The 27969-nt window shown below is 40.4% G+C and overlaps 1 protein-coding gene and 1 long non-coding RNA gene across 2 annotated transcripts in view; one reads left to right on the top strand and one right to left on the bottom strand.

The window, feature by feature from the left end:
* LOC117457231 (neurobeachin-like) overlaps positions 1–27969 on the top strand; it is a 223104-nt gene that overhangs the window by 23287 nt on the left and 171848 nt on the right. The gene's annotated exons all lie outside the window — the stretch shown is intronic.
* Positions 26418–26903, bottom strand: LOC139435036 (uncharacterized). Its single transcript, XR_011644317.1, has 2 exons — positions 26664–26903; positions 26418–26551 (listed from the first exon to the last, which is right to left on the bottom strand). It is a non-coding gene; the product is annotated as an uncharacterized lncRNA (long non-coding RNA).

The following is a 27969-nucleotide window of genomic DNA, read 5'->3' as shown; positions in this document are numbered from 1 at the left end:
GGAAACCTTCATATGTGCCACTTCTACTCATTCTAATTCATGAATTGGAGATGGCAGCTTGTTTTGTCCAATATAGTAATTTGATTCAAACTGCATTTTTGTTATTTGCTGGCACATCAGTGTGTTTTTTTTTCTTGTTTTGAAATCGTAGTGCTCATTTTGATTTACAGTAGGCCTACCCCATGGATTGCTTTTTTTGATTCTTCAATGTTTACATTTGAATAAGGATCCAGTTTACTATGGCCATTGGCCAATGTTAAACCTGATTTGGCTATCTGTTAACACCCTACGTTAAAAAAATACACATAATATTATTATGCTTAAAATGATATAACAGTGAACATTGACCTTCTTCATAGTGCACTCCTTTTCTCTTGTATTGTGTTGGGGATGCAGTGTTTCCCACAGATCTGACATATACTTGGGGGGGTGGTGGTAGCGGGGGGGGGGGGGGGGGGGGGGGGTTGAGGTGACGTGCAACAACATTAACATGAACATTTCTGTTGGTCGCTTGTTAGCAGACCCTTCACGCGATGGCAGAGCGAACAGGTACAGGCAGGGCCCATAATGATAGCCCTATAGTTTAAATCTACTACCCACACATGCACATATGGAAATGGGTTACTATTTAAAAAAATGTATGTATTTATAAATGTATTTAGGAACCTGGGGGTCCAGGGGCATGCCCCCCGGTAAGATTTTATTTTTCATTTTGGAGTTAAATGCATCAATCTGGTGCATTTTGAGGGGAAAATAAAGAGACTAGATCTATGGAAACACCTATATTAAATAGAACTGTATACATTTCAATCATCATAAAATCATGGCCATAACCAATAACATACCATTTCCAATATGAAAAAAACACTGAAACTTTTTTATTAATTTATTTTTGGTTCATTTATAGTTGTGAGTGTGTCTGTGTTCCTGAATCAGCCTCTCCTGTCTCCCTCCTCTTCCCCTGCTCCTCTTTGAGGCAGCAGCAAAGACTAGTTTTCTCTCAACACGTTTTAAAAGTGTATCTTACCTTTTTTCACCTAGTTAAGTTTTTATTTATTTATTCAGGCATATTTTATTTCACATTACATTTCATTTAGCTGACGCTTTTATCCACGGCGACTTATAATGACCGATTACAGGGACATTCTCCCTGGAGTAACTAAGTGCCTTACTCAAGGGCACACTAGTGGTGGTGTTCCTGGCGGGATTTGAACTCACAGCCTTCCGATCTTCAGCCCGCCTCACTATCCATTAGACCAATCATTACCCTCTCAAATGGAAATATGTGTTTACATAAATGGTGACCACACCGTTTGAGACCCACTGAGAACTTAGACTAAGTTAACTATCTAAACACTTAGAGTCCTTTACCTCACCTGAGCTGAGGTTATCCCGAGCTTGAATGACACACAGACCAATCAAGGGCTTTGATTTATGATCTGTATGACAGTGGCCATGTCGGCACGGCAGGCCACATCATGTGGACAGCCAGTCACCCTGTGTGAGGCAGGCCACTTAACAGGCCAGAAGGAGGCGAGATCAGAGCAAGGGAGCGAGGGATCATTGTCCACAAGTTAATCGATCGCAGATGGCGTCGTGGTCACGGACGAATAAAAAACAAAACAAAATAAAAAAACAAAAAACTAAATGGGTCGCGAAATATACTTGGGCGGCCGTTAATATACCTGGGCGGCCCGCCCAAGTATAGTCTATGTGTGGGAAACCCTGGGATGCAATTTATTCTCTGTGTGTTGTACGCATGGGCATATTGAAGCCCAATTTCTAGCAAATGCTAAATGTGTGTCTCTGGCTAATGCTGTTAGTCGTGAGAGTTGGACTGCTTTGAAAGGAACATCTGGCCGGAGAGCCTCACTGTTGCTCAGCAGAGTCTCAAGCAGAGGAGGATTAGTGCCGTGGCATTTGGTTGAAGATGATTCAGCATGGAATTAGATGACCTATGTGGAATACAGCTTGGGACAGTGTGGCAGTCCTTCTCTACTTTTTAATATGAATACAGGGTGTTGGCAGTGGTGAAAGGCTGAGGAGGTTTCTGAATCCTGGCATCATGCATCTGACTGATAATACATGCTTTGATTAATGTCTCAAATACTTTATCTCATATTCCCTGGCTTTGGGCAGATAATCCCCACTCTTTACACAGCTTATATTTTCCCATTTCTGTAAATTGTGTCAAGCATATTCTACTTCTCAGAAGGATGGCTATCGTGTATGTGGCTCTTTCAAAGCGGCAGGCTGTTTTCTGATTTTTATCAATCGACAGTTTAGTATCCCACCTGTCAATCCTATCTCCGCCCTCAAGCAATACTCTATACACGATGAATCTACAGTAGGTAGCAGAACAAACAACGGAACAAGTCAACAATCGAAGGTACTGGTAAAAACAGTAATGAAATTTTCTTCTTTTGATTTACCGTATTTTCCTTTTTTTTTTACTAATCGTATGAAGAGAAAAAATAAGGTTAGACATGTTGGGCATTCTAAAATCCTTCCAAAAATAATAAAACAAAACTTTAGAAAACAGCTTTTTGGCCAATCAAGTTTTTGTTTGAGTGTTTGACATCTCTCTCAGTAGGAAATACATAACATATACTAGACGTAAATGATCATAGTGGCCTGCTGATTTACTAAGGAAGTCACTTTTTGGAAGCACACTGTAATCATTATAATAATAATAATAATAATAATAATAATAATAATAATAGATTTAATTTGATAGCGCTTTTACAGGTGCTCAAAGACGCTTTACAGATATAGTGAAGGGAAAAGAAAAGGAAGGAACAACAAATAAATATATAGTTAAAGTTGAAGTCAAATAATACAAAAACAATCACACATTAAAAGCCAGATTGAAGAGGTTAGTTTTTTGAAGGTGGTGAGGTCAGTGCAGTCTCTGATGGGTTGGGGGAGTGAGTTCCAGAGGGAGGGGGCAGCAACGGAGAAGGCTCTGTCCCCCCAGATCCGGTGATTGGTGCGGGTGGGGATGGATAGGAGGTTGGCTTCTGATGAGCGGAGGCAGCGGGAAGGGGTTGTGGTGGTGCAGCAGGTCTGTGAGGTAGGGGGGGGGGCCTGATTGTTGAGGGCTTTGTGAATAATGAGGAGGACTTTGAAGTTGATTCTTTGACGGACGGGGAGCCAGTGGAGGTTCTGGAGGACGGGAGTGATGTGGTCTCGGGAGCGGGTGTGGGTGAGGAGGCGGGCAGCAGAGTTCTGGATATGTTGGAGTTTATTGATTAGGTTGGATGGTATGCCGTAGAGGATGCTATTGCAGTAGTCGAGTCGTGAAGTGATGAATGCATGAATCAGGGTTTCAGCAGCAGAGGAGGAGAGTGATGGGCGGAGACGGGCAATGTGGCAATTATGTGGCAATTATGTGGCTTACAATCTGCACACAGTTTGAATATAGGGCTGTCTGTTCATGGAGAGAGTCTGAGCATACTTAACTTGTATCACAGGATTATTGTGAGCCCATGGAGATGCTGTGTCAAACCTACTGTTTTTTTTTTTACCAGGGCCATAATGGCATTCAGCAGGTGTCCCTGGCTTAAATCAAAAACATTCACACTGGATGACAAGAATGAAAACTCAAATTCAGTTTGGCAATCACTTTCACAGTGTGACTAATAGAGCCACTCATCAAATGTATAAGGCAGACGTCTCTCTTTTGCAGAGTAAAAAGCTAAACCTTCAGACAATAGTTGATGGGTTTGGAGATTGCATTTTGGGCAATGCTTTCCACCTTTGTTGTTCTCTACATGGACAGTTTACCTACCTGCAATCCCTTGCACAAACATGATCGGTCAATACAGAATTCTTCACATTGCAAACCTCATCCCAGTGCGTACATATTCTGCATTCATATGAATATTTTTAGTTAAAGCAAGAAGTTATATTTTTGTTCCACTCTTTGAAGGGATTTCTCCTCCAGTCGCACAAAGCCAAGAGAGAAGTTGCTGCATCAGCACACGGATAGGAAATGGGGTGAGTAGAAGTCAGTGCCGAGCGGTGATTTTTCTACCTATTTTTTGGTAAAACTAAGGAAAAATATAACTAGAAAAATATTTAAAATTAAAATATTAAATAAATACATTTCTTTTTTTTAATGTTTTCAAATATTATTTTTTTGAATATCTTAGGCCCTCAGAGAGGGCCCTGACGGCTCGCCACTGGTAGAAGTTCAGGACAGCCCCATCGTTACTCCGGGGCACGGGAGTACAGCTACAGTATAAGCTAAATCCATGTGTCCGCTGCGCCTGCACTTTAAAACAACAATATGTTCACAATGGAGCCATTATCAATGATTAGATTGTTCTGTTTATCTGTATGTCCTTGTGGCTACAATCCTGCAGTGGTCATTGTTAATGTTTCCAATCTACCATAGGAAAGACAGCTCTGTGGCTATTACTCATGGCCATAGGACGCTGTGTGTCCTAATATTTTCCCTGTTCAAAGAAGGGCTATCTGGTACTGTCCTTCCTGTAAATATTCAACTCACATTCTGTTCCGACAGTCCCAAAAACATTGAGTTGTATTTAACCAGTTTATGTTCATGACAGTCTATTGACCCTGGAGTGAGTCTTGGTCTGATCTCCCTGTCCTTCTTCGGGCTGCACTGCACTGCAGTCACAGCCACTACTCTGGAACAGTTCTATCTGTCAGACTTTATTAGGAGTGTTGAACAAATTAGGGAGCCACTACTTGCCCATGAGGTTATTGAGGCTTAACAATAATGTGCCCTGCCAAGTCTAACAAAAGAAGAACATTAAATCTCTGTGAGTCCCAAAAGCATCAAAGCCCTTAATGATCACATTTTATTGCTGACCACCAATCTTTTTTCTGTCTCAGAACCATTTATCAAATCTCTGTCTTTGTTCACTTTTATCATTGAGTCCTAAAACTGCAGTAGAAATCTCACTTTTTAATAATTGAATTGGCTAGCTTGAAGAGACTGTAAGGTACAGGGACTGATGCATCCTTTGATGAAGGATTGGAACCTAGATGATGACTACAGAGTGACAGTGTGGCCATACTGGAGTGAAGCAAGCAGGGCTGGAAATGAACACCTACCAAGTTCCATATGTCATTTTGTGTAAATGAGTAAGGCTCTGACAATTTAAATTAGATTCCTCTGGTTACAAACAGTCCTTGTATGTGTTGATACATTGTCCCCGCTGACTGAACAGTGTGTGGATTAATCAAATTAATGTAACAGTTGTGTATCTACCAGTTACTTGGGTTTCTGCTTAACTGGCTGAAATAAAGTAGCAACAAAAAACCTTTTCTAGAGATTCTACATTTTGTGCATGGTGAACAGTAAAGTATACCTGCGGTATCTCTCCGTGAGACAGCAGCAGCCTGTCACTGAAGTAGCTGAACAGTTCAGACATGATGTCCTGGAGGGGACGGGACGGGACATGTTGTCCAGCAGGGAGGACAGCTTTGCTGCCATTCGCCCCACCTCCTCCACATTGTGCAGAAGACTCCTCAGGACAAAACTGGCCTTCTTTACAAGTCTGTTCAGTCTCTTCCTGTCAGCAGCCGAGATGCTGGCTTATATGGCTGATGCCACAAGAGTCATAGAAGGTCTTGCAGGAGTGCCCCCTGCACCCAAAAGACCTCAGTCTCCTCAGGAGATACCTGTGGCTGTTGAAGTCCTTGGGTGGGGGGTCTTTGGCACCACAGAGGAAGTCTTCCACAGTTGTTGAACCCTCCCTGTCTTCAGGCTCAGGTTTGAAGAGGAACTCCACAATCCCACACAGCTGGCCTGCACAGGATTAAACCTTGGCATTTTCTGAAACAGAATAGGTTCAGTTGCACAATGCTTAGTTTCTGGTACTAATGGCGCTGTGTGCCAAGTGACTGGAACTGACTTTATTACTATTTATCTTAAGCAACCTTTTCTTTTAAGGTAAGGGTGGCATATGTTGTCTCCCATTGGAGGGCATTTTATTCGATTAAAGCAATTGTTCAATCAAAAACAAGCACACATCACAATAATATTACACATTAAATAAGAACACACTTGCAAACAACGGCCTGACGTTAAACAACCAAGTCAGTAGGTCAGATCGCAATTTTCTCATTTGAAAGCACATCTCAAAATAGTCACACCTTAGTATCATCGACTGTACATGGGAAGGCTAGGTTTAAAACACATTACCAAGCAAACAAACACATGCTTACAAGCAAACACCCAAGAGGTGGCCTGCAAACAGAGCCTCCATACCCTTCTGTCTACCCTCCAGGAGGTGCTCTTTAATCAGTTTAACTGACAGGGACGAACGAAGGATTCAAAGGCTTGTGCTTACATGAGGTAACCCTGCTTTTAAATGAAAACGTGACAAATCAGCCTATGCTTAAATGGTAATGATAAAGTAAAGACAAATGGCTCACAATTAAATGTACAACAACACATTCATCGTAATGAAGACAGCATAAAACAAATGTTTTTCACATTTAATACATTCGTTCTGTTCCTCTTATTGCTGATCCCAATTCACTTACAACAATAAACATAGAAAGTTTAGGTGGTCAAACTGAAGAGAAGTAATTAACTCATTAGGAGTTGTGGCAAGTACAAGATACTTGATCCACTTGCCATGGTAACGCATTATCAGATTGTGCAGTGACAAAAAATACATTCTAGCATCTCAATTGCTTATACTGTAGCTCCCTTTGTGAAGGTTTGAGTTTTCAGCTGCTGTGTTATATCAGTGAAGTCTCGTTCGTTCATTCCATCTGACAGCTGTCATTTTAGACAGTGTGTGGGAATGATTTTACTGTGCTTCCAGCAGTCGAGCGTGTTTCGAATTTGGAACAGTGTTTTGTCGCTGGTTTATGATATTGAATGTGTGACCTGTTATATGGGGGGGTCGTCTTGAGCTTTACAGGGGAATAAGAGAAAAGTGTCTGTCTGTGATTGACAGGAACATGATTTAGAAGAGGGGTCAAAAAATGTGTTCAAAACCAGTCATCGTTATCCTTACACCTCTAGTGTTTTATCTACAAGTACTACAACCATTCATTTCCATCGGAGGGATCTAAGTACACACATTCATGTACATTAGTACCAAGCCAACAGTCTAAATGTTGATGTCACACACTATAATTGAATCCTTATCACTGCAGTCAGGGTTTAACCAGGTTATTCTAAACAAGTTCACAAGCAGCATAGAAACTGGATTACTTTACTAACCCGATTAAGAGAGAAATTAACCATGCCTGGATGTTTGGCCACTTATTGGATCAAATTGTCGTTCTTAACAGTCTCAGTTCAGATCCAAATAACCTCGTCTCTCTGACTTGGAAGCCTCCAGAATGACACTTCGGGGGTGAGGTGCAGTCGGCCTATGTCAGTACATTTATTCTCAGTCAGCTGGTGCTTCCAGGTCCGTCACTTGGTGGTGTTTGGGTGACGATGTGCCTGTGTTTCTGCACTGAGCCGTAGAATTGCCATGTGTCAGAGAGCATGGCCAAGTCTCACTCTGCGGCCATCTGCCGATTAGTGTGTTGGCTGAGTGACCGTGTTTCTGTTCAATCCTTTCCTTTCCTTTGAGTCTTAATATGCTGGCCTGTATTCTAAACACACATATGTTGATACTGTTCTCTAGCCATAGGGCTCTAGCATGGTAGCATGGTTTGGAGCCTATGTGGTAATTAGCTTTCCATGTACTTGGGCCACGCACATTCTGTCCAGTACAGTTAGACATTTTCCCTCTACAAGCACCGTTTGATCGCACCAATATCCAGTTTAAAAAAGCCAAAACATATAAATACATTTCAAATCATTGAAAAATAAATAAATACCGTGATACTGTTTTAATTTAGAAAAATACCGTGATATGAGTTTTTTGTCATACCGCTCAGTCCTAATCACAGATTGACAAATGATCTCTGCCATGTGCAGTACAAAAGCAGGAGAACATATGGTCAAAACGACCCAATTCAAGACATGAAATATGTTATCAAGTCAAGTTAATGAAGATTTTGGTTCCCCTGCATCATTTTAAAGCACAGCTGGATGAAATGAATTTTGATACACCTGGTACCTGTCTTTGTGAATAAGTTTGTAAATTGTACCCCTGTCATTATGTTGTATGTGTCCTTTTTGTTTTCTGTTACATTTAAATCATGTGCGGCAGGTCTCCCGTAAAAAGAGATCGTTGATCTCAATGGGATTTTTTACCTGGATAAATAAAGGCTACAACAAAGAGAGAAACCATGGAATACATGAGCTGGCCTATCACCCCTGACTTTAACAAGTGTGATCATTTTAGTAGACACACTGGGCCCTTCTTTACAAGAATAACATGTTCATTTAAGACACGTAATAACATTTAGAAAAACAATTGAATATATTTAAAACCCCAAATCCTTCACTATATCAGCAGTGTTCCATCTAGTGAATGTTTCCTTTTCCCAACAATATCTGGAGGTGATTCTTTTTGAAGACAGATGATATGAAGGGCTTCACGCTGTGAAAAAACGTGACTGTTGGCACTCTAGGGTGACACCACTGTTTTACAGCCATATGGCTCCTCTGCCTGTCTGTCTAGACTCAGGTTACTCCATCACACCCCTATCTATCAATGATGAATACATCTCAACATGTGCTCATGCCCTAACATCTGAGACTTTCATACTAGACATGTAATAATTCCCCTTTTTTTCAGAGGTATTTTGGGGTCTTTATTGGAGATGTTAGGATAAAAGGGGGAGACAGAGGGGAGGACACTGCCTGAATATTCGGCCAGCTCTTGATTGAAACCGGCTAACAATACAGCGGTTTACGCATATGAGCCACCAGCTCTAACCACTGAGCTATCCAGCTATTTTAAATGTTGCTGATTTTGTCTTCGCTAAAAGCAGGGTCAAAATATCTTCGTGAATCTTATTATGTCCTGAACAGTTTTTACAAGAATAAATAGGTCTAACTCCTGTTCTGGGCTTTATCATTTATTTTGTTGTCCTAATAACTTGTGTACATAGATTTTGACAAACTTAAGCATATTGAAAGTAACTTTTCTGCCTAAGAATGGTCCAATTCTCTGCAGGGCAGAAAACTCAAGGCAACATAATGAAACGGCATGTCAGTAATTACTATGCTGGATTCATTTCTGTTTTAATAGGTTACTCATTTCAACTTTCACTCAGTACACAGAAACATTTTCATGTTTTGACCATCTGAGTGTAAGTAATCTCAGTTTAATTAATGGATATTCATATTCACTGAAGATTCAAGGCTAGAAACTGTTGTCTGCAACATTTTCTGAAATTGATCACCCCATGTGAAGGAAAAGGATGCATTGTTGACATAACTCAGATTTTCAGAGAGACACATGATGCTCACCAGCCTCATAATGCTGAATGGATTGAGCTGACGGGTTGTGATGATGCAGGTAATTACACAGTAAATCAAATAAGACCATAATAGAACTGTCAATCTGAGATAATAGCACATTCGCAACCATGTGCTTACCCACATAAAGACACGCAGAGTTTGAAGAAAATGCGGTTTTGTAGGCAACCTTTTTAAGAAGCATCACATATGTATCTGATGCACTCTGTTTAACACTGCAGCCCTATTTCTGTCTAGAATGCAAGCATTTGTTTTTGTCTCACATGCAGTTTCTGATTGATTTTCTCAAGTTGTCCCTGCTACACTTAAATGTCAAGAGGATGTCAATAACAGGTTTCATGCAAATTATTTCAGCTGGTTCTTGCTGTCTTTTGTTGTTTTTTGGTGTTTGATAACCTATTTGACTTTCAAATGGAGGGAAAAGGGAAAAAACACGTTTTGACAAATATAAAATGAGTATGGTACTTGTTATTACTATGTGGTACCTGTGTTGTTTTATTTGATGTTGTGACTTGCTTCAGAGGAGCCTTCAGAGATTGTAAAACAATCTGATACAGAAGGGCAAGGGACAGCCTTCCGCTCCTTGGATTTCACAACAAAATCCTTCAGCTGTGGATTTCTGTTTCACTGAATATCACACATCCTGGTTAAACCACACTGCTACAAGCTCGAGTCGTACATATTCACAAGCTTTAAGGTATGATGTGTGAGTATCCCTTTTCTCTATTGAGCACCCAGGCTGATCTTGAATAATTCATTCTTATTTCCTTTTCTTCCGCCATGAACATGACAGTCAGGGTTGAGGGAGAGGTTGGAGTACGCCAAGGAAACCCAAGACTAACCTCTTTGTGTCCCGACTGGCTGTTCACTTTAATACAACATCACTGAGAGAATACAGCCTTCACACTATTCACACTAATTACTAAAAGTGATGTGAATACAATCAAAAAGTATTTAAATATTAAGGTTGAAAACACTAATAAGCATAAGTGCATTTTAAAATAAATGTTATACTATTATTTATTATTAATGTTATTGACATTAATGTGGCATGGCCATACAGTAATGTAACAAAAACCCTGCTTGTTCTTTTGTCGGAAATGATGCATCAGAGAGTTAATGGTGCAGTAGATTTTAAAGCCTGGGTTTGCATTATATTTCATATTTATGTGAAATAGGGATTTGGATAAGCAGTTCTATCATTTATTTAGACTTGAAAACAATTGTTATAAATGTTTTTGATATATTTGTTAAGGAATGGATAGCACTATTGTGGTCAAATGTATTGACATGGTATAACCAGCATACTAGACAAAGAATTAAGGCATACTGTAGTTTTTGTTGCATATAGTTATTTTGAAACATTACGCAGTTGTTGTTCCAAGGCCAGAAAAACCCCGACACCTCACCTGAACCTCTACAGTCAATTACTTTTGACTATTCTCTTTTGACTTGTATTTCCATTCATATTTCCATTTCATATGTGTGTATGTATCTTAAGCTTTTCTACAGTATACCGCTTTGTTCTGATTTGATTCTAGACGTGAATGTACATGTGTAGCGTGATCATTTGTGTTAGTACACCAGCAGCATACATCTTTTGAATTTAAATGATTAAAGCTCCGGAAAGTGTGTAGCCTGCCTCAGATCAAATCCAGCTGCACTGATTTGATATACCACCTGGCATGAGAGGAAACACAGGTGATACCAACAGCCGTAGGTAAATCCTCACAAAGGACCAGGGGTTTGTAAAGTCTGTAAATGTTGGGTTTGATTAAAGGAACATCTCTGTGTTGGTGTTTCAATACGTGCCATAATTCTACTCCTTGTGTGGTGATCCTTGCCGTAATATCATGTTCATGTTTGATGTCAAGCTTGTAATATTTAAGGCAAATATGCAACTCTTTTGTGTATCATATGGTCAAGGGATGGGATTGGTCCATTTGTCACTGGGTAATGATTTTCAGGAGTGGCAGGCCAGTAAAGTAATTACACTGGAGGAAGGCAGCACTGCGAGAAGGACTCAGAGGCCGTGGAGATTGCTGAAGTGGATAGACCTGCCATGGTAGAGGTGACAGATTGGTGAGAGAGGGCAGCTGTTGCTTCCAGGGCAAGACGTGGCGTGATTCGTGAGCAGTGAGGATATAACTAACACCTGGTCAGTGGAGCCCTGCAGATAGAGCAGGCATAACGGACAGTATGCAGACAGACAAACGACAGCATGCTTTACACTGTCAATCACAACAAGACACTCCCTTAGTATCTTCAGGTATTGCCCATTTTGGAGGCAATCACGCAATATCCAAACCCCACTTTGACTCCCTGACACTGTGCCTGCGTCACCGTTTGATTCAGAGATCTAGTCAATTCTCTCCACATAATTGTCCACATCATCATGACTGCTGAACTGTGATTAACATCAGATGATGGATGCAAATGGGGTTAAAGGACAGCAGGGCCGTCCCTCCCACTCCTATTACTCCCAGCAGCATGCCTTTGAAGTTCCTATCAAGCTGTTAATGTACTTGCACTGGGAGATGACAGGGTGTCTGCTTGACCCCCGCCTCACCCTGACGTTGAACATGCAAAGCTTTCTGTTCATCGCTGCTTTAGCGACAATCATCATGGGCTTGAACATTTGATTAGTGCACATCCACTGGCTATTAGATAATAACTAACTAGGGCTAGTAGATAATGATGCGTGGACAACCACCGATTCATTTAATCCTCACCTGCCAGCCCATGGCTAATGCGAGAAGCTGGAGTACAGTCATCAGACAGCACACACACTATTAAGCGAATCATTTTTTTCATATACCCTCGCCAAGGTTTTTTTTTTAAACCCTAGTTGCATTTCTGGTCTTAACATCTTTTCATAGATTAGAACGTTAAAATGTGCAAGAATTGCCCCTTTTTTTCTTTTCATGCTCCCACTGCTCTTAATCATGTTAAACTATAAACTCCGCTTTAAGTGTATCCACATTTCCTTCAAGAGTATTACAGTATTTAGCTGTTGTAAAGGCCCTTTATGACACTTTGTACATGATTGTTGCATGGACATGATCTCAGCTGTGTGTCAGCTTGCTCAGATTTGGTTGAGCTGTCAGGGCTTCTTTTCTTTCTATTTTGTGTATCCAAAGCATTTGAAGTATCGCCAGTTGATGGTTGCTTGGCAGTACTTATAAATACATTTATTAAAGGGGATTTACATGTACATGCCCCAGGCTAGGATTTGTGAGGGTGGGAATCAGAGAAAAGTAGTCCAAAAAGGGGTAATGCTTTATTATGCTTATCCTCGTATTAAGCTTTAACAGTGAGAGTGAGACAAGGTATGAGCTGTGTTCTTGGTTTAGGGCTCAGCAACTTCCATTTTTTCCCTTATGAATTTTAATAAGGGAAATATATGCCTTCTTTATTTACTTAGCTAATCGTACGTAAACCCAGTGGGAAAAGTGAACTTTAACACAGCTCCCCTGCTAGATGAAATATCTAATTCCCTGTGAGGAAGAGAGTTTCGACCTACAGTTACACCGTTCTTGTGATTTTACACTTTCAGGAATCAAAGCATCGGCCCCAACCCCACAGAATGTTTTATGTATTGCTCAGCGTGGTTGGAAAGAAGAGCAATGGGTGTGAAAACAGTTTTTACAGTTTGTGTACGTGCGTTGTGAGCCAAACATCAATACTCCTCCACAATAACATACCTTTCGGCTCTACAGTATATGCTGCATTCAATCTTAAAGGAAACTGAAGCTATAAAGTATATTTAGCACGATGTCTTTGTTGAAGAACTTCCTGTTTGTTTACCAGTGTTGTTATCGACTCTAGATGTATCGTTACGTGTCATCCAAGGTTTGCCAATACAATAATGGCTCCAGTAAGAAACCAGTATGGCCTGCTGTCAGTGTGTTGATACATCGCCTGTGGGGGAACAGTGTCATTACTGTTGTGGCTGGACAGAGGGAGTGGGGAATTGCTGCAGTAAACACTGTGGACTGTCTCCACCACTTTCTTCCTCTCCCCTGCCCAGTTCTGTGACCTGCATACTGATCTCTGTGTTGAACCTGGAGGACATCTTGTCCCTGTCCCAGCCTGGTAACAGAAGTGTGACTTTATGATCTGGAGAGGATGGAGTCAACGGCTCGCTGCTGTCATCTCCTTTTTAATATTTGGTCCTTCATGCCTTCCAAAGGATCTCAACCCTCTCGGTTTTCCGGCGTCTTCACTTTCTCTCTCGCCCTGTTGTCTGCATTGCAGTGTACTTTTCTTCCCCCATCAAGCAAGAGATGTTTATATCAGCAGTGGACCTTCAAACCCCTCCTCTCCTCTCCTCTCCTCTCCTCTCCTCTCCTCTCCTCTCCTCTCCTCTCCTCTCCTCTCCTCGCTTGTCTCTTCTCCTCTCCAGATGGAAACTACTGTAGCAGAACAGGAAGGATGCTCTTTTCTATTTTTTACAGTGTATAAGACTATGTTTTTTGACAGCATTATTCCACAGAAAAAAACGGCACACCCTTATCACAAAACCCCTCGACTGTTATTCTCTCCCCAGCTCTCTGTTTCATCAAGTGTAAATGAGCACCATGATTTTGAAATGTGAGCTTTATTGAAACCAATATCTCAAGGTCAGCAGGGTGAATATCAGCTAAAGACTCTTGCTCCATATCTAATGTGCTTAATTATTTAAATTGAGAGACGCTTTGTTGAGGCAGAGATAGAGATTAAGACCTTTTTGTTTCAGTTTTCCATTTATAATGTCATTAAATCACCAAGCTGCATCAACAAAGGTGAACAGAGGAGAATGCTGCAGTGCAGAGTACTGTCAAGGTGACCGTCTATCTCAGGTCACATTTATAATTAAGCTATGTTGGCTGCCAATGTATACTATTATAGTTTTAAGAGAGCAGCTTCATGTCTCTGCAAACAATTCTTTGGATTATCGGAGTATTCCTTTTCAGATCATGAACAAAATGTTTTATTTTTGCATTGCTTGACGCCTCTGCTCTCCATCAAATTTGGCAAGAGCATTGTTTCAGAAAATTAAAGTGTGCACATTGTCTTAGCCGTGTCCCTTGAGGTTGTTACAGTATAATCACAACTCTGGTGCTGGCCTGGATGATGTGTTTTGTGTGAGTAGCACTATCATTCAGTCAGGATTCCTCTTCGATGTGTTCACGCAGCACAGCCTCCTTCCTGTTGAGAGAGATATTTCCTGCAAGGTTGCCTTTTAATTTTCTTCCTCTTCCCCTCTGGAGAGGTGAGCATTTAAATTCCAAGCATTTCATGGGATTAGAGGAACGACCACATGATACAACCTCCAGAATAGTAAACAGGCCCGTGTTGCCACACAGTAAGCTGTGAATATGAGATAGGAAAAGCCGTGTGGCTTGGAGACCTGTTTCCCTCGGACCTAGACTGCTCTCCTTCTTACTGCCCCAGTGTGTGGCCTGCAACAATTTAGATTAATAGGTAGAGTGGAACAAAGGCATAAAGTTCTCATTCTCGTTCCTTAAGTACCTTTTAAATACAAACATACCTGAATTATTGGGCTTTGATTCAAATGTTGTATCAGTCAGGCTGCTTTAAAGTTTGGGACTGACGACAGATGAAACGCCTCTCTTCTAGGGCTGTGGCGATACACTAATCTCACGATACGATACGATACACGATATTCAGCCAACGATACGATATATATCACGATATTCAGCCAACGATACGATTCGATACGATTCGATATAAATCGATACACTTATATCATTTTCTGAAAGATTTTAAACGGAGAGTGGGATTTTGGTGACATCTTGTGAGTGTTCCATTGACTTGGATTGAATTAATTCAACTGAAAACTGAAAGCATCCATTATACAATATATGGCTCTGACAGAGAGTCTCCAGCTTGCAAATACTGGACAAAATTAATCAAAAGATGTGGTGAGAAAATTAGTTTCATTTATTGAAACAGTGCAAACTGTAGTTGTAAAGTGCAGTATCACAATGGACAATGGAGAATGAAAAGGTGCAGCAGGTGGCGGAACACGGGGGATTTGAATGGGACTTGTTAGAAATTAAAATCAATGTTTTGATGGCATAAAGTACCATAAACATACCGTCAGTTTAAATGCTGTTTTATACTGAAAAACCAGAAGTTGTTGTGCACAACCAGTTGTTGAGCTTTTATTCTGAAAATCCTTCATCTCCGGTTAGCATTTAGCATGTGGCTAATATACAATTTCCTATAGAGGTGAATTTAGTAGCGATATGACACGGAGTGTTGCACACCGAAACCTACTGATTTCAACACTACAACTATAGACGTCGAGATATTATTTTTGCTGAATATTAAATGAAGGTACAGTTTATTTGAATACGTTTGTTTACAGACGTGGGTAGCATGACACAACATTCGGAACTACCGGAAATGAAACCAGCCGTGAGGTATTTTTGGAGTATTGATTACAGCGTTTAAAATGTAGTAAATGAAAAGTCATGAAAGAGATAAGGAGGAGAAAAGGCGTGTTTAGTTATATATTTAATGTGCAATGTCTGAATCCTCTGTAATGCGCAACAACGAACATTGGAGACGTGGAGGGCCGATCCCCAGCAGCGCCAACCAGCCCACAGGGAGGATTCAGCAGAGGATATTTAACAGCTGGAAAGGTGGAGCTCGCTCTCTCCCCTTCGCTCACGAGAGCCAGAACACAGCTGTTTTTCTGACTGAACCATCTTCTGCTTGTAACATTACCGCGCTTTTTATTAATTAAAGTATACATTTGAACATTCTCAGAGACTCACTTAGTCTCCTTTTTAAAGCTTCTCTCCTGGACGCGAGTATAACGAACACAGTTATCAGACTTAATGTATCGATACCCGCGGCTGAAATATCGATACTTTCTCGGAAAATTAAATATCGATATATATCGCAAGATCGATTAAATTGCACAGCCCTACTCTCTTCTATAACCATGGACGGCTCCACATGATAATGTTTGGCATGGGACTGACAGGCTGAGGGTAGGTGGTGAAGACACTGTATAAAAGCATTTTACGCCATCATAAATCCATAGAAAGTGAGAACTGAGTTTCACCTAAAGCGAACCCCCCCCCCGTTCCACACATCAGACGTCAGTATGGGCTCAGAACAGTCTCATAATACACACATACACACAGAAGGATCCACACTTGTGTTTTTCAATGCACACACAAATGTGTTCCGTTTCATATACATGTAAATAAAATCCAAATACAGAAAAAAGTTTTATTATGGATTTTTGATCCTCACATATTTGTTTTCCGTTTAAAACCTCTGCACCTGCAAACACAAACCGCTTTCTGTGCACGGGTCGCTGTGCATTCGTGTGTGGGTTTTTTGAGACTCCCCTGACGGTCAGCCGATTCGTACTTGTAATTGTTTCTATCTATAGCCAATCAGATGTCTCCTCAATTCTAAGCCAATCACATGAGCATGCCCCCACGAGGGTATGATTCATTGCGTTCATGACGTAGCGCTTCATGTACGCATTTTGCGCAGTCCGGAGCTGACAGGTCCATGGAGCCTGCCTGCAGGCGCTAATCTCAGGACCGAAGGACCGTAGTATGGTCGTCTTTATTTTTACGGTATTATTATTCAAAGATAAATAAGGAAGTATGTATTATAGGAGATGGCAGAGAGGTTTCAGCTCGGATTATTAAATCAAAGAGGCTTAATGTTTTCGATTATATTATTTCACTATAGCTATGTGGACGGTGTCAAGGTCCAATGTTGACAAAAGTAATCAATAGTGGGTGTAACTAAAATACAAGATGTTTTTATTTATAAAAATGCATTGAAAAACACAAGTGTGGGTCCGGAAATACAAGTGTGAATCCTTCTGTGTGCATGTGTGTATTATGAGACTGTTCTGAGCCCATAATCCTCTGCTGAGTTCCACCAGAAGGGAGCTGTCCCCGGCGCTGAAATCAGGACAGGCAGCTCCTCTCTGTGGAAAAAGTGTCACTGTTCAACTGCCTCTTTGTTATTTCTGTAATCACTCACTTCATAGATTTTCTTACAAATGCCATCTTTTTTTTTTATCTTATTACCACTTTTCCAGATTAGCAAGGAGGTTATAAGTTGTTTATTTTTGTATTATACAGGTGAAGTCATGAATAACGTGACACCACACATTCAAATGACAGCATCTCTTTGTGCTGCACTTTCCCCTGCATACGATTAGGTGGCACACATTCAATTATTTGACTACTTGCATCTGACACGTGTTTCCATTTATTACATTTTCGTCCGATTGGATATTGTAGTCATGCTTTCACTATTAATTTAGGTTTAAGCATGAGGAAACAACCTCAACGTTTGACTTTAGGTCTGGACAGCTGAATAAATGGCTCCTTCTGTGGTTTTCAAGACTTGCTACATTTTTATTTTGTCCTTAATTTATTGGCAGACGAGATGAAAACAGATGGAGTTCACACCATTCCCAAGGTAAGGCCTTTTACACTCGACAATGAAAGGAGCTTTTAATATTCAGGTCGGGTTTCTTTTTGCTTCTGCTCTTTTTGTGTGATTAACCTTCCTCTCAATACACCACAAATAGCTTTTTAGTGTTTGTTGGAGACCGCAAGGTTATTGTGCATCTGGTTCTTTGTTTGCAGGGTAGAAGGTTAAAAAGCAATGTTTATTTTCCTGGTACTTTAGTTGATGTCATTCTCTCAGTTTGATGATATCCCCTCTAAATCGGCTATTACAGGATGTGATACCATCTTCGAAATGAAATGACACAAAGTGATGTTGTGGCCAGGAGCAGAGACCAAGACATTAAATACAGATGTACACCCCCAGGATCAAGATAGGATTAGATATATGAGGTGGCTGCGATGCATGGTGCGACACGGTCTCTCTGCTGTGCACAGGAGAGGAAGATCACATGAGGAGAGGCTCTGTCTTCTGTCAACCTTTGGCAGGGCTTTACCCACTGCCTTAACAAACCATAGACAACCAAAGACCTTTTGAATCCACTCATACGATTTGACGACTTATCAATTAGTGATTGTTGGGGAAATATTCTCCAAGGCCCGTAACTTTGACCCAGTTTATCAGTTTGTAATGAGCACACGCACCTGTAGCCTTGGCTGCTGTGCTCGCAGTGGTATGTCTCCCTGTTCCTCCCTGAGTTGGCGTCAGCTGATAGAGGTGTTCTATCTTGTGATGCACAATGTTGATTATTCTCTCAGAACTAGCTAAATACATGGGTCTGGGTTGGTTTGGCATCTCAACCTGTGTCAACTTGTGGCTCATGGCATGTCTTGTGAATTCTCTGGCCGAAGCTCCAAATAAACCGTCAGTGTTTGCCATCAAAGCTCAAGCTCTCCTCGTGTCTCGAGTCCTGTTTCCAATTGCTTCAGAGGTTTCCCTCACAGTGATTAGTCAATTAGTAGTAGCGGTAGTAGCAGGAATAGTGCTCGTGGTAGTAGTACTAGAAGTAGTACACTGTATCCTTTCCTAAAGCTCCTGCATTCAAATCTTCCCCTAGGCTTCCTCCGCTCTGGGTTTCTGCTTCAAAGGTCCCATGTCATGATCATGATTCCATTGTTGCGGTCTACTAGAATAGATTTACATTGTGCAATGTTCCAAACTCACATTGGTTTCTCAAACAGCATCTCTGTATAGTCTGTGTATTCACTCTCTGTCCTACACGGCTTTTTGGAGCTCCTGCCTCCCCCTCCCTGTGAGCCCACTGTGCTCTGATTGGTCAACTCGCCCACTCTGTTCTGATGAGTCCATCACCGTTACAGCGGAACATCAGTGATTATGTTTTACAATGGCGTTAGCAACCAGAAAAAGACACCAGTAATGACAAACAGATGAGAATGTTTGGGTGTCGTGTTGGCAGGACGTTGCGCGGCTCGCTGCTGTGAGGAGCGGACAGTGTGAACAGCGAGACATCGCGAATGGGGAAGGGGGGGGGGGGGGTGCTGAGGGGGCTGCAGCACCCCCATCTGCGAGGCTGCACTAGAGTGTGTGTGGACCAATGGGTCCATTAGGGTATGGTCACGTCACTGTACCCAGGAAGATAAAGAGAAATCTCCAACGAGGCGTTCTGGGGCAGCATAGACAGGTATTTTCTGTGTTAGAGTTGTACTCGCTACAGGGTGTACTTTGAGGGTTTGTGACTCTGCAGACCGTTTACATGCAGAAAAAAACCTTCATAACACACAAGGGGACGGGTAATAACCGGAAAAGCATGACATGGGACCTTTAAGATAAATGCATTATTTTTACCCTGAATAAAAACAAGCAAGTTGTCTTGACTCGGTCTTTCAGTATAACATCTATTTTCTTCTCTGCTTGAGTTTCGTTTTCAATCGCGCTCTAACAACCTTTTGGTGCACTGTAACTTTTTCCCAGTATATTTGCCATGCTTTTAAGTGTCAGTGCTGTCGGAGGCTTAGTCTGCTGGTCTGAGGACTTCCAAGTCTCAGCCACAGTGTGCTCCATGTGACTGCTGTTGATCTGCCATGTGTGCCCCCAACTGCACTTAATGATGTTAAAAAAGACCTCGGTAAACATAGGCTCATGTTTCACGGTGCCAGCCTGGGGCCCAGTTCACTCATAAACACAAACAATTCATTTCCCTTTCCCAAACCTCTTGGGACCGCGCTTCATAAAAGTTTGGACTTAAAGGCCAGTCTTCAATAAATCCTCACCTTGTGGTAGGATATCAGTAGTTGTACTCTGGAACTGATTGAGTGAAGTGAGTAAAGGAAAAGTACTGATCATGTGAATGATGGTCTCAAAATCCAGATTGAGATTTTCCCAATGTAATCAGGCACATATAATAATAATAATGATAATACATTTCATTTATATAGCACACTTTAAAAACCACGTCATCTCAAGGTGCTTCACAATGCTATAAGGAGAACATAATAAAACAAATAAAATAAAAAAGATATCTAAGGAGCATATTGAATGAAATATGGTAATATAAAAAAAAAGGTTAAGAGCATAAAAGGTTAGAACAATTTAATATTATCCAATGCTTTCACAGTAGCAGGGGATTCTGCATCCTCTGTTGTGTTCCAATGAACCCAGACTCATCCTGTTGTTTGGAGTGAAATGCTGCCGGTGGAAACATGACTTCACTCTTGACTCGGGCTGAGTCAAGTGTTCACAAGACTGATGACAAAGCTAGAGCTCAGCATTTAAACACTTTTTAAATTAACACACATCCAAACTGTACGGCGTCACCCCAGTGCTCCTGTGACTTTTGAAAAGGCAGAGCTATATTTTGTCATGATCATAAACATTGATGCGTCCACTTCCTATGCCCTGGCACAGCGAACCAATGAGTTATGAGAAATGTGTTTTTTTTAATGCACACTGAATACATTATCCATTCACTATAAATAGGCAAACAACCTTAAAAGGCCTTCTGCAGATTGCTGTTTGTGTACTAATGATGATTGATGGGGCTGCTTAATTTATTGTTCATATGACTAGAACATTTGTAATCCTCAATACGGTTTGAAGTAATTGAGAAAAACATGAACATTTCTGTATTTTAATTGGTGACAAAATTGATACAAATAAAACGAATGAAAAATAATTAGTACTGTGAGTTAACATTGGGTTCAATTATCTGTCAGGATTATTTTTGATTGATTTGGGCTTCACAATAAAGTAAAAAATACTATTTTAATAGCATTTGTCTGAAAGCACAAGTTGTATTTAAAACAAGTTGAAACCTTATATTATTTATAGACTGTTGTACTTTTTGCAAGTAGCTACATATAGTGTATGTACATTTGTACAGTATTTTACTGATTGACTATGACAATGCAAAGCCTAATTTATTATCAGAAGGTGGAAAACAAAGTTGACACTGAACTGACAGTTGCTTGAAGACACATAATATTGCTGCCGTTTTTTAATTAAATCAGAAGAAGGGAAAAAAACAGCTTGTCTTCATTAATTGTTAAGATTTTCCATAATGTTCGGTGATCGACTCCCCCATAGACTGAATCCTCTCCCGGAGGCTGGTTAGCAACATCTGTATGCTGCAGGCGTTCAGTGCAGTGGAGCATATAAACTTCAATCTGTAAATCTTTAGGAGTGTTTGCACATACCCCAACATCTCAATCACAGTCCGGTCACATTTTGCTCAGGCCTGTCCGGGCTAGGGTAGGGCTTGTTGCTATTTAATGCAGTCAATGCTCCTGTGTAGATCCTGTAAATAAATGCTGTTATTAAGGATATGATGTTTCGTTAGATAACATTTCATTTTTTCTTTCTATGTTGTGTGATCTCGTTTTTTTTAACACTTGCAAATGTGTTACTGTTAAACAACTATTGAACATATGCATGTCAAATAGACTTGCTGTGGCTCCACACTCTACATTGACTCTACATTGCAGAAACTCAGACATACCAGGTGGTGGTTGCTGTCTGGTAGCTGTTAGACTGAGCCTAATTCTTAGTAAATGAGTGCGATTCTCCAGGTGTCACACCTGTAGTTAAGGGCATTATTCAGTTCCTCTCACCAGGACGAGCTATTCAATCATGTTCAATACCCTCAATTATGATCTGCATATATGCTGCTTCACAGTCTCTAGCCAGACAAAAACAATAGTGTGGTTCACACTTCTGGCTGCTGCTTGTTCATGTGTTCAGGTGACATAGTGGCTGATTTGATCCCTGTGTTAGAATAATTCAGTAAGCCACATGGCCAATATTACATGTTTGGCCTTAGTTAAAAAGATGCCGTTTTCAAATGATAATGTGATAATGGATAAGCAAGTTGTAATCTGGATTAAGTTAATCATGAAGTATTCCACTCATTCAAGAATGTGAGGTGCAATCGATGGTCCTCTATGACTTCAGAGACATTTATATTGCAAGTCCTGCTCTCTCTCTGTCTCTTTCCCTCCATCATTCTCCCTCTCTGAGATCTTCACCTCTCTTTCCACTCTCATCTATTTTTTAATGCAAGACAGCTATAAAACAAGCTCTAGTCACTTCACTGCAATTAAGTATAGTATTGCCTAAGAGCTCTTTCTGTCTCTCTTGATGCTGCTCAATGATATGATGATTTCCACAATACAACAAGCATGTTGATAGATGTCATACTGATACATCTGTGTGCTTCATCATGATGCATTCAGTTCATGCCGTTCCTGGAAGCACTTTGACCATTTTGTCCAAGAAACTGCTGCTACAAGTTTAGATTTTATTATGGCCAAAAAAAATCACAATGTGGGTTTAAATTCAATTAAGCGGTTATCTGTAGCTCCTATAGTTCAAGCAGGAGATAGGAGTTTCTCTGATTGAAGAATTAAGAAGGGATTCACAAACACATAATGACTTACTCTTGTTATTGTTACTGTAGTGTCCCGTCAATTATGTTAAGTTGTGTCATGTTTGTGATTGTCTTGTTCATGTTAGTTTAGTTTATGTTCCACTTCCTGTTTTATTTTGTACTCACCTTTTCTCATTCCAGGTCCCTTTACTTCCTGCTTTGGTTCTTTTTCCCACCATCGTGAGTGTCTGCCCCGCCCCTGATTGTTTCCACCTGTGCCCACTTACCTCATGTATATATTGTCCTGTCTCCCCTTGTTAGTTGTCGGTTCGTCTTGTTCGTTGTCCCAAGAAGCCAGATCCAAGCCATCGCTTAAGACATTCAGTGTTTGCCTTTTTCCCTCCATGTGAGCGCTTTACTTTTGTCATTTTGTTATTTCCTCTAAAAGAGTGAAAAAGTAAAGATTATTTTTCTTCAAACCTTTTTTGTCTCTGGGTTGTGCATTTGAGTCCTCTAGACTATTGAGTCAAGGTTCCTAACAGTTACCACAGCTTCATCATTTGCTTCATCCTTTTTTATTTAGGTAAAGAAAGAGAATGGAAAGTATGGCTTTATGTAGGCTCAAGTACTATAGTTACCTGCAAAGGCGGTGCCATTTTGTCCCAAAGCATTAATTTGTTCCCAAATTATCTTTCTTTTTCAAGTAATTCTTTATAATATTTACACATTGAAGAAGTAGAGGAAAGGAATGCCCATGATTGAGGATCAAGGAAGCAATCTTGGAATCCATTGACTATCGGTATTATAGTCAGTGGATATATGTACCAAAGCTTCATTTTATGAGAGCTGCTTATGTTTACACTCTGATTAGCAACTTGAGTTGCTAGAATAAAGCTGCAGCAGTAGTGATACAACATAGCAACCTGACATTTCACTGGTAGCCAGTTTACAAGCTACATTTAGCTCACAAAGAGCTTAATTATAGCACATGATTGCCAATGGGTTTGGAGATGTATTTTGGCCTCATTGCTTTTTTGAGTGGTTTCCTGTCAGAGATGAAAAACAAAAATTTATTATTTTTTGAATGGGATAATTCAAAAAGAGTCTAAAGAAATGTATTAATTGTTTTGCATCTTTGAGGAAAAAGTAATTTATACAATTGCGTTAGTGAAGGGGAGAATACATTATCATAACACAACTTGTCTTTTATTTCTTTAGCTTTTGAACAGTTCAAAGATATTCTTCTGCCTTTGCCTCAGCTTAGTTGAAACATTGTTTTTAAAGTGGCTATGAGATGAGAGGGGTTGTTGAAAACCCTATTCCACATGAATATTTGGTTGGTGCTGCCAGGTACAGGCTGCAAAGTAGTCAATTCATTGTTTCTTCTTTTTGCTTCTTCATACCTCATTGTTGCATCTATTTATCTCTTTGACTGCTTTTAAAAGTCTGCTGCCGGCTGATTTAATTGTGAACTGTACCTTATTATTTCGTGAACTAGAGCTGTTTCCTTACATGAACTTGGCAAAATGTCTAGGGAATCATACAACAGGAAATTGTTATAATTAATCGGTTTGGTTAGCGGGAAAAGTAGCGACTGGGTGGAGCGTGCAGGACATGACGCAAATTATACAGCTGGTTATAAACATTACAGTTTCTTGCCTTTCCATAGATTTGACGGCTAATTAGATCCCACGCCTTGCAAGATGTTGTAGTGTGCTTGGTACTTAACCCAACAATTGCTCACTTAGGCATGTCCACGGTATTGAAGTGTAAGTTACTATTGGTTAAGGTGTCTAAGCTAATTAACATGTGGTGTAATTTGTCTGACAACATTTGCACTTACGCACTCTTCTGGTTTTGCGCCAGGCACATGATGGAAACGCCATCAACACTTCCACTTGATCAATGTGAATTTTGTAGAATTGATACTAAGGAGAAGGGTAAGGTCTTTTAATGTTGGATCTGAATGATAAAGAAATGTACATCTTCACATACAGCTTCTCCGGGTAATGTCTAAATAATGTTGCAGTACATGTGGGAACTAGGCTTACTGTAGTTGTGTTTTGATTTTAGGTGACAGTACTTTTAATGGAATTGGCCACCGAGATATAGTGACTCTTTGACGACTTCTTTTCCTGGATTGGTCTTCGCTGATTGCAGTGCTGTTTGTTTCTGAACATCATATGGTGGAGCTGGATGGAGGAAACCCCTCCTCCACATCTGCCAGCAAGAGACACCTTTTCTGCAATGTTCCCACTCCTTGAACATTTTCTTTTGTAAATAGGACAATCAGTTCTATTTATTTTCACCCAATTTAGTGGCCACTGTAGGCTTCCCTTGGAAACTGTCTCAAGTTCAATCTTTGCTGCCTGTCACCATGGCGACGGCAAGCCTTCAGCCCTGGCCTAATCAGAAGCAGTTGAGAGTGGAGGGTTTCTTGAGGGCTCAGATGTAACTCTCTTTTCACTGCCTCATAGCAATGACGCAACAATGATTTATTTTTAAGAAAAATAACTAAATTGATAGAGGCTCATAACCTCAGAGCGGAGCCCAGGGGTGAAACAAATAAACTAAAGCACACACCAAATTATTTTTGCTGCACAGTAAAATAAATGGCTGGTTGGTGGGATGAACTTCCACATTAAGGAATCACGATAATGATTCAGCCCAGAGCTATTTAATAGAAGAGTTACGACACCGGAAGTCCAAAAACGGTTATCGTCACGTGGTTCATGTAGACGAGGGATCGTTCCCCGGAAGTTCATGGCGGGCAATGTGAATGCATTGATAACAGGAGATAGAACTACGATTTTTGGTAATTATTAGTGAATAAAGGTTTTGATTTGCAATATTTATACAACAAATCGATATGTGTATGTATTTACATCAATATGTTTTCAAAAATAAAATCGAATTTGCTAATATTAAGTGATAATATTAGGATTAGTGTGAACAACTAGTTTACATGTTACTAACAGTGCCTTGGTTAAAGAGCCTGTTGCTGTTTATTTATAGCTTTGAATTCTTTCAAACCAATATTATCTTCTTAAACTTGTATGGTAGTCAGGAGCATCACTTTATAATGTTTATTGATACATTTAGAGGGAGGGGATCTAAAGTAATGCTTTAAAATTCAGATTGGATTCATTTCTACCATTTTCTTAAATTCATGGTAGTTTCAGTAATCCCCTGGTAATTGAGGACACAAGTTATCTAAATGACTAATGTTGTCTTTATGGCTTTCAGAAAGGACAGGAGACCGACAGGATATGATGATGATGATGATGTTAAATGTGTTGCTTTAGGAACGTCCATTGCAAATACATGGAATTCAATAAACATAGAAGAGCATATCATGCAGTTTGTCGGTGCCTTTTCCTCCGTGTTGTCCTGGTTTGCTGTGCTGCCTCCTAGTCGCCACCATGGTTTGCTGTGCTGCCTCCTAGTCGCCACCATGGTTTGCTGTGCTGCCTCCTAGTCGCCACCATGGTTTGCTGTGCTGCCTCCTAGTCGCCACCATGGTTTGCTGTGCTGCCTCCTAGTCGCCACCATGGTTTGATGTGCTGCCTGGGGATGCTCAAATCGCTCAGAGAAAGGAGTACGAATGTACGGCTTCCCCACTGACACAGAGCGGAGGAAAAAATGGCTGGCTCAAGTCAGCAGGAGCAATTTCACGACCAACAGCAACAAAATATGTGATTTATATACAAACACTGCATTTGCACTTTTTCACAAAACGAAAACCACACCATTGGGAAAGCTTAATGTTTTGTTTAATACAAAAAAACAGGGAAAGGCTTGAAAAACACTGAGAGTTGAGACTCAGGGTGCAGGGTGAGGGTCTCAGTGCAGGTATTCAGGCTCCATTGAATCCCCCTCTGGTTCTTGTGCTGAGAGAGGGAGCAACAGACAGGAGAAAGGGTTATACACACCTATAAAGCACACCTATTGCCTTGGGGAGATAACGTGTTTACTTATATAAAACAGTAGTATTAAACGTACCTTGTGTTTTCACTCTCACTTAAGTCCCTCTCCCTTTGCCATCAATCCAGAATCAGCTGGGCTGCAACATTATACAGACGGGTAATAATCAACAGAATCACAAGGACACAATATGGCTCTGCTAAAAACACTCACTCTTACACGCACCAAAGTTATATTTATCTAATATTTAACTCCCTCCACCCCCGCATACAATCCCGTTTAGAAGCCCCTCTTCTCTAATTCAACATGTTGGACGAAATGACATTAAGAGAACGGAATTTACAATTAAAAGGCTGTTCAACGTGTGTTGCTAACTTGCTTCGGTATGCTAGCTTAATCTGTTATCTGTAAACGTTCCCTAAATCTACTAATTTAGGGATAATCCACTGACATCCTTTAATACACATGTTCATTTGAATCAGATGTACTGATAATATCCGCAATATACATCTTTAAACTTCTTCTTACCTTTAAAAGTCCGTCACGAACGGTGTATTATGCTGCAACTCCACAGCTCTGCCAGCCTTGGCGCTAACTTCCGGGGAACGATTGAGAGGCTCCACGATCCGCCATTGCTGTAAAAAAGTGGTCCATTGGAGTGAACGGAGATGTCGTAACTCTTCTATTAAATGGCTCTGATTCAGCCTATTTAATTTCCTCAGACACAGCACGCTCTGCTGGGTTTCTCTGTTAGGCAAGGCAAGGCAAGTTTATTTATATAGCACCTTTCAACACAAGGCAATTCAAGGTGCTTTCACAAAAATGAAAGATATTCAGACAAAGGAATTTAAAAAAAAAAGATAATAAAAGAAACATTAAAAGAAGAAATACATGAATAAAAAGTACATGAATAAAAATGACATGAATAAAAAGTTACAGTGCAGTTTAAGATATGAATAGTTCACACATAAGTTCCACTGATGAACACAACGGCTCAGTTTCAATTAAAAGCAGCGACAAAAAGAAAAGTCTTCAGCCTGGATTCAAAAGTAGTAAGAGTTGCAGTGGACCTGCAGGTTTCTGGGAGTTTGTTCCAGATGTTTGGAGCATAATAACTAGGGATGTAACAATACCAAAAACTCACGGTACGATAATATCGCGATAAAATGTCCACGGTACGATATTTATCGCGATATTGAAAAATAAAGTAAAAAATGTGCATTTTTTTTTTTTACTTGAATTTATTTTCTTTATTAAATAATAGATCTGATTTGTACAGCATTTTAGTAGGATAGTAGTATTTTAAAGTGTCAACAATATAATAATCAGACCCTGCAATAGAATAAATCAAGTTTCACTTTAGTTTTTCAAGTAACTCAACTCT

The sequence above is a fragment of the Pseudochaenichthys georgianus genome, chromosome 13 (genome assembly GCF_902827115.2).
Source record: "Pseudochaenichthys georgianus chromosome 13, fPseGeo1.2, whole genome shotgun sequence".
In the NCBI taxonomy this organism is placed as follows: Eukaryota; Metazoa; Chordata; class Actinopteri; order Perciformes; family Channichthyidae; genus Pseudochaenichthys; species Pseudochaenichthys georgianus.
The sequence above is the reverse complement of the archived record's forward strand: the minus strand, read 5'-3'. Positions and strand labels throughout refer to the sequence as shown.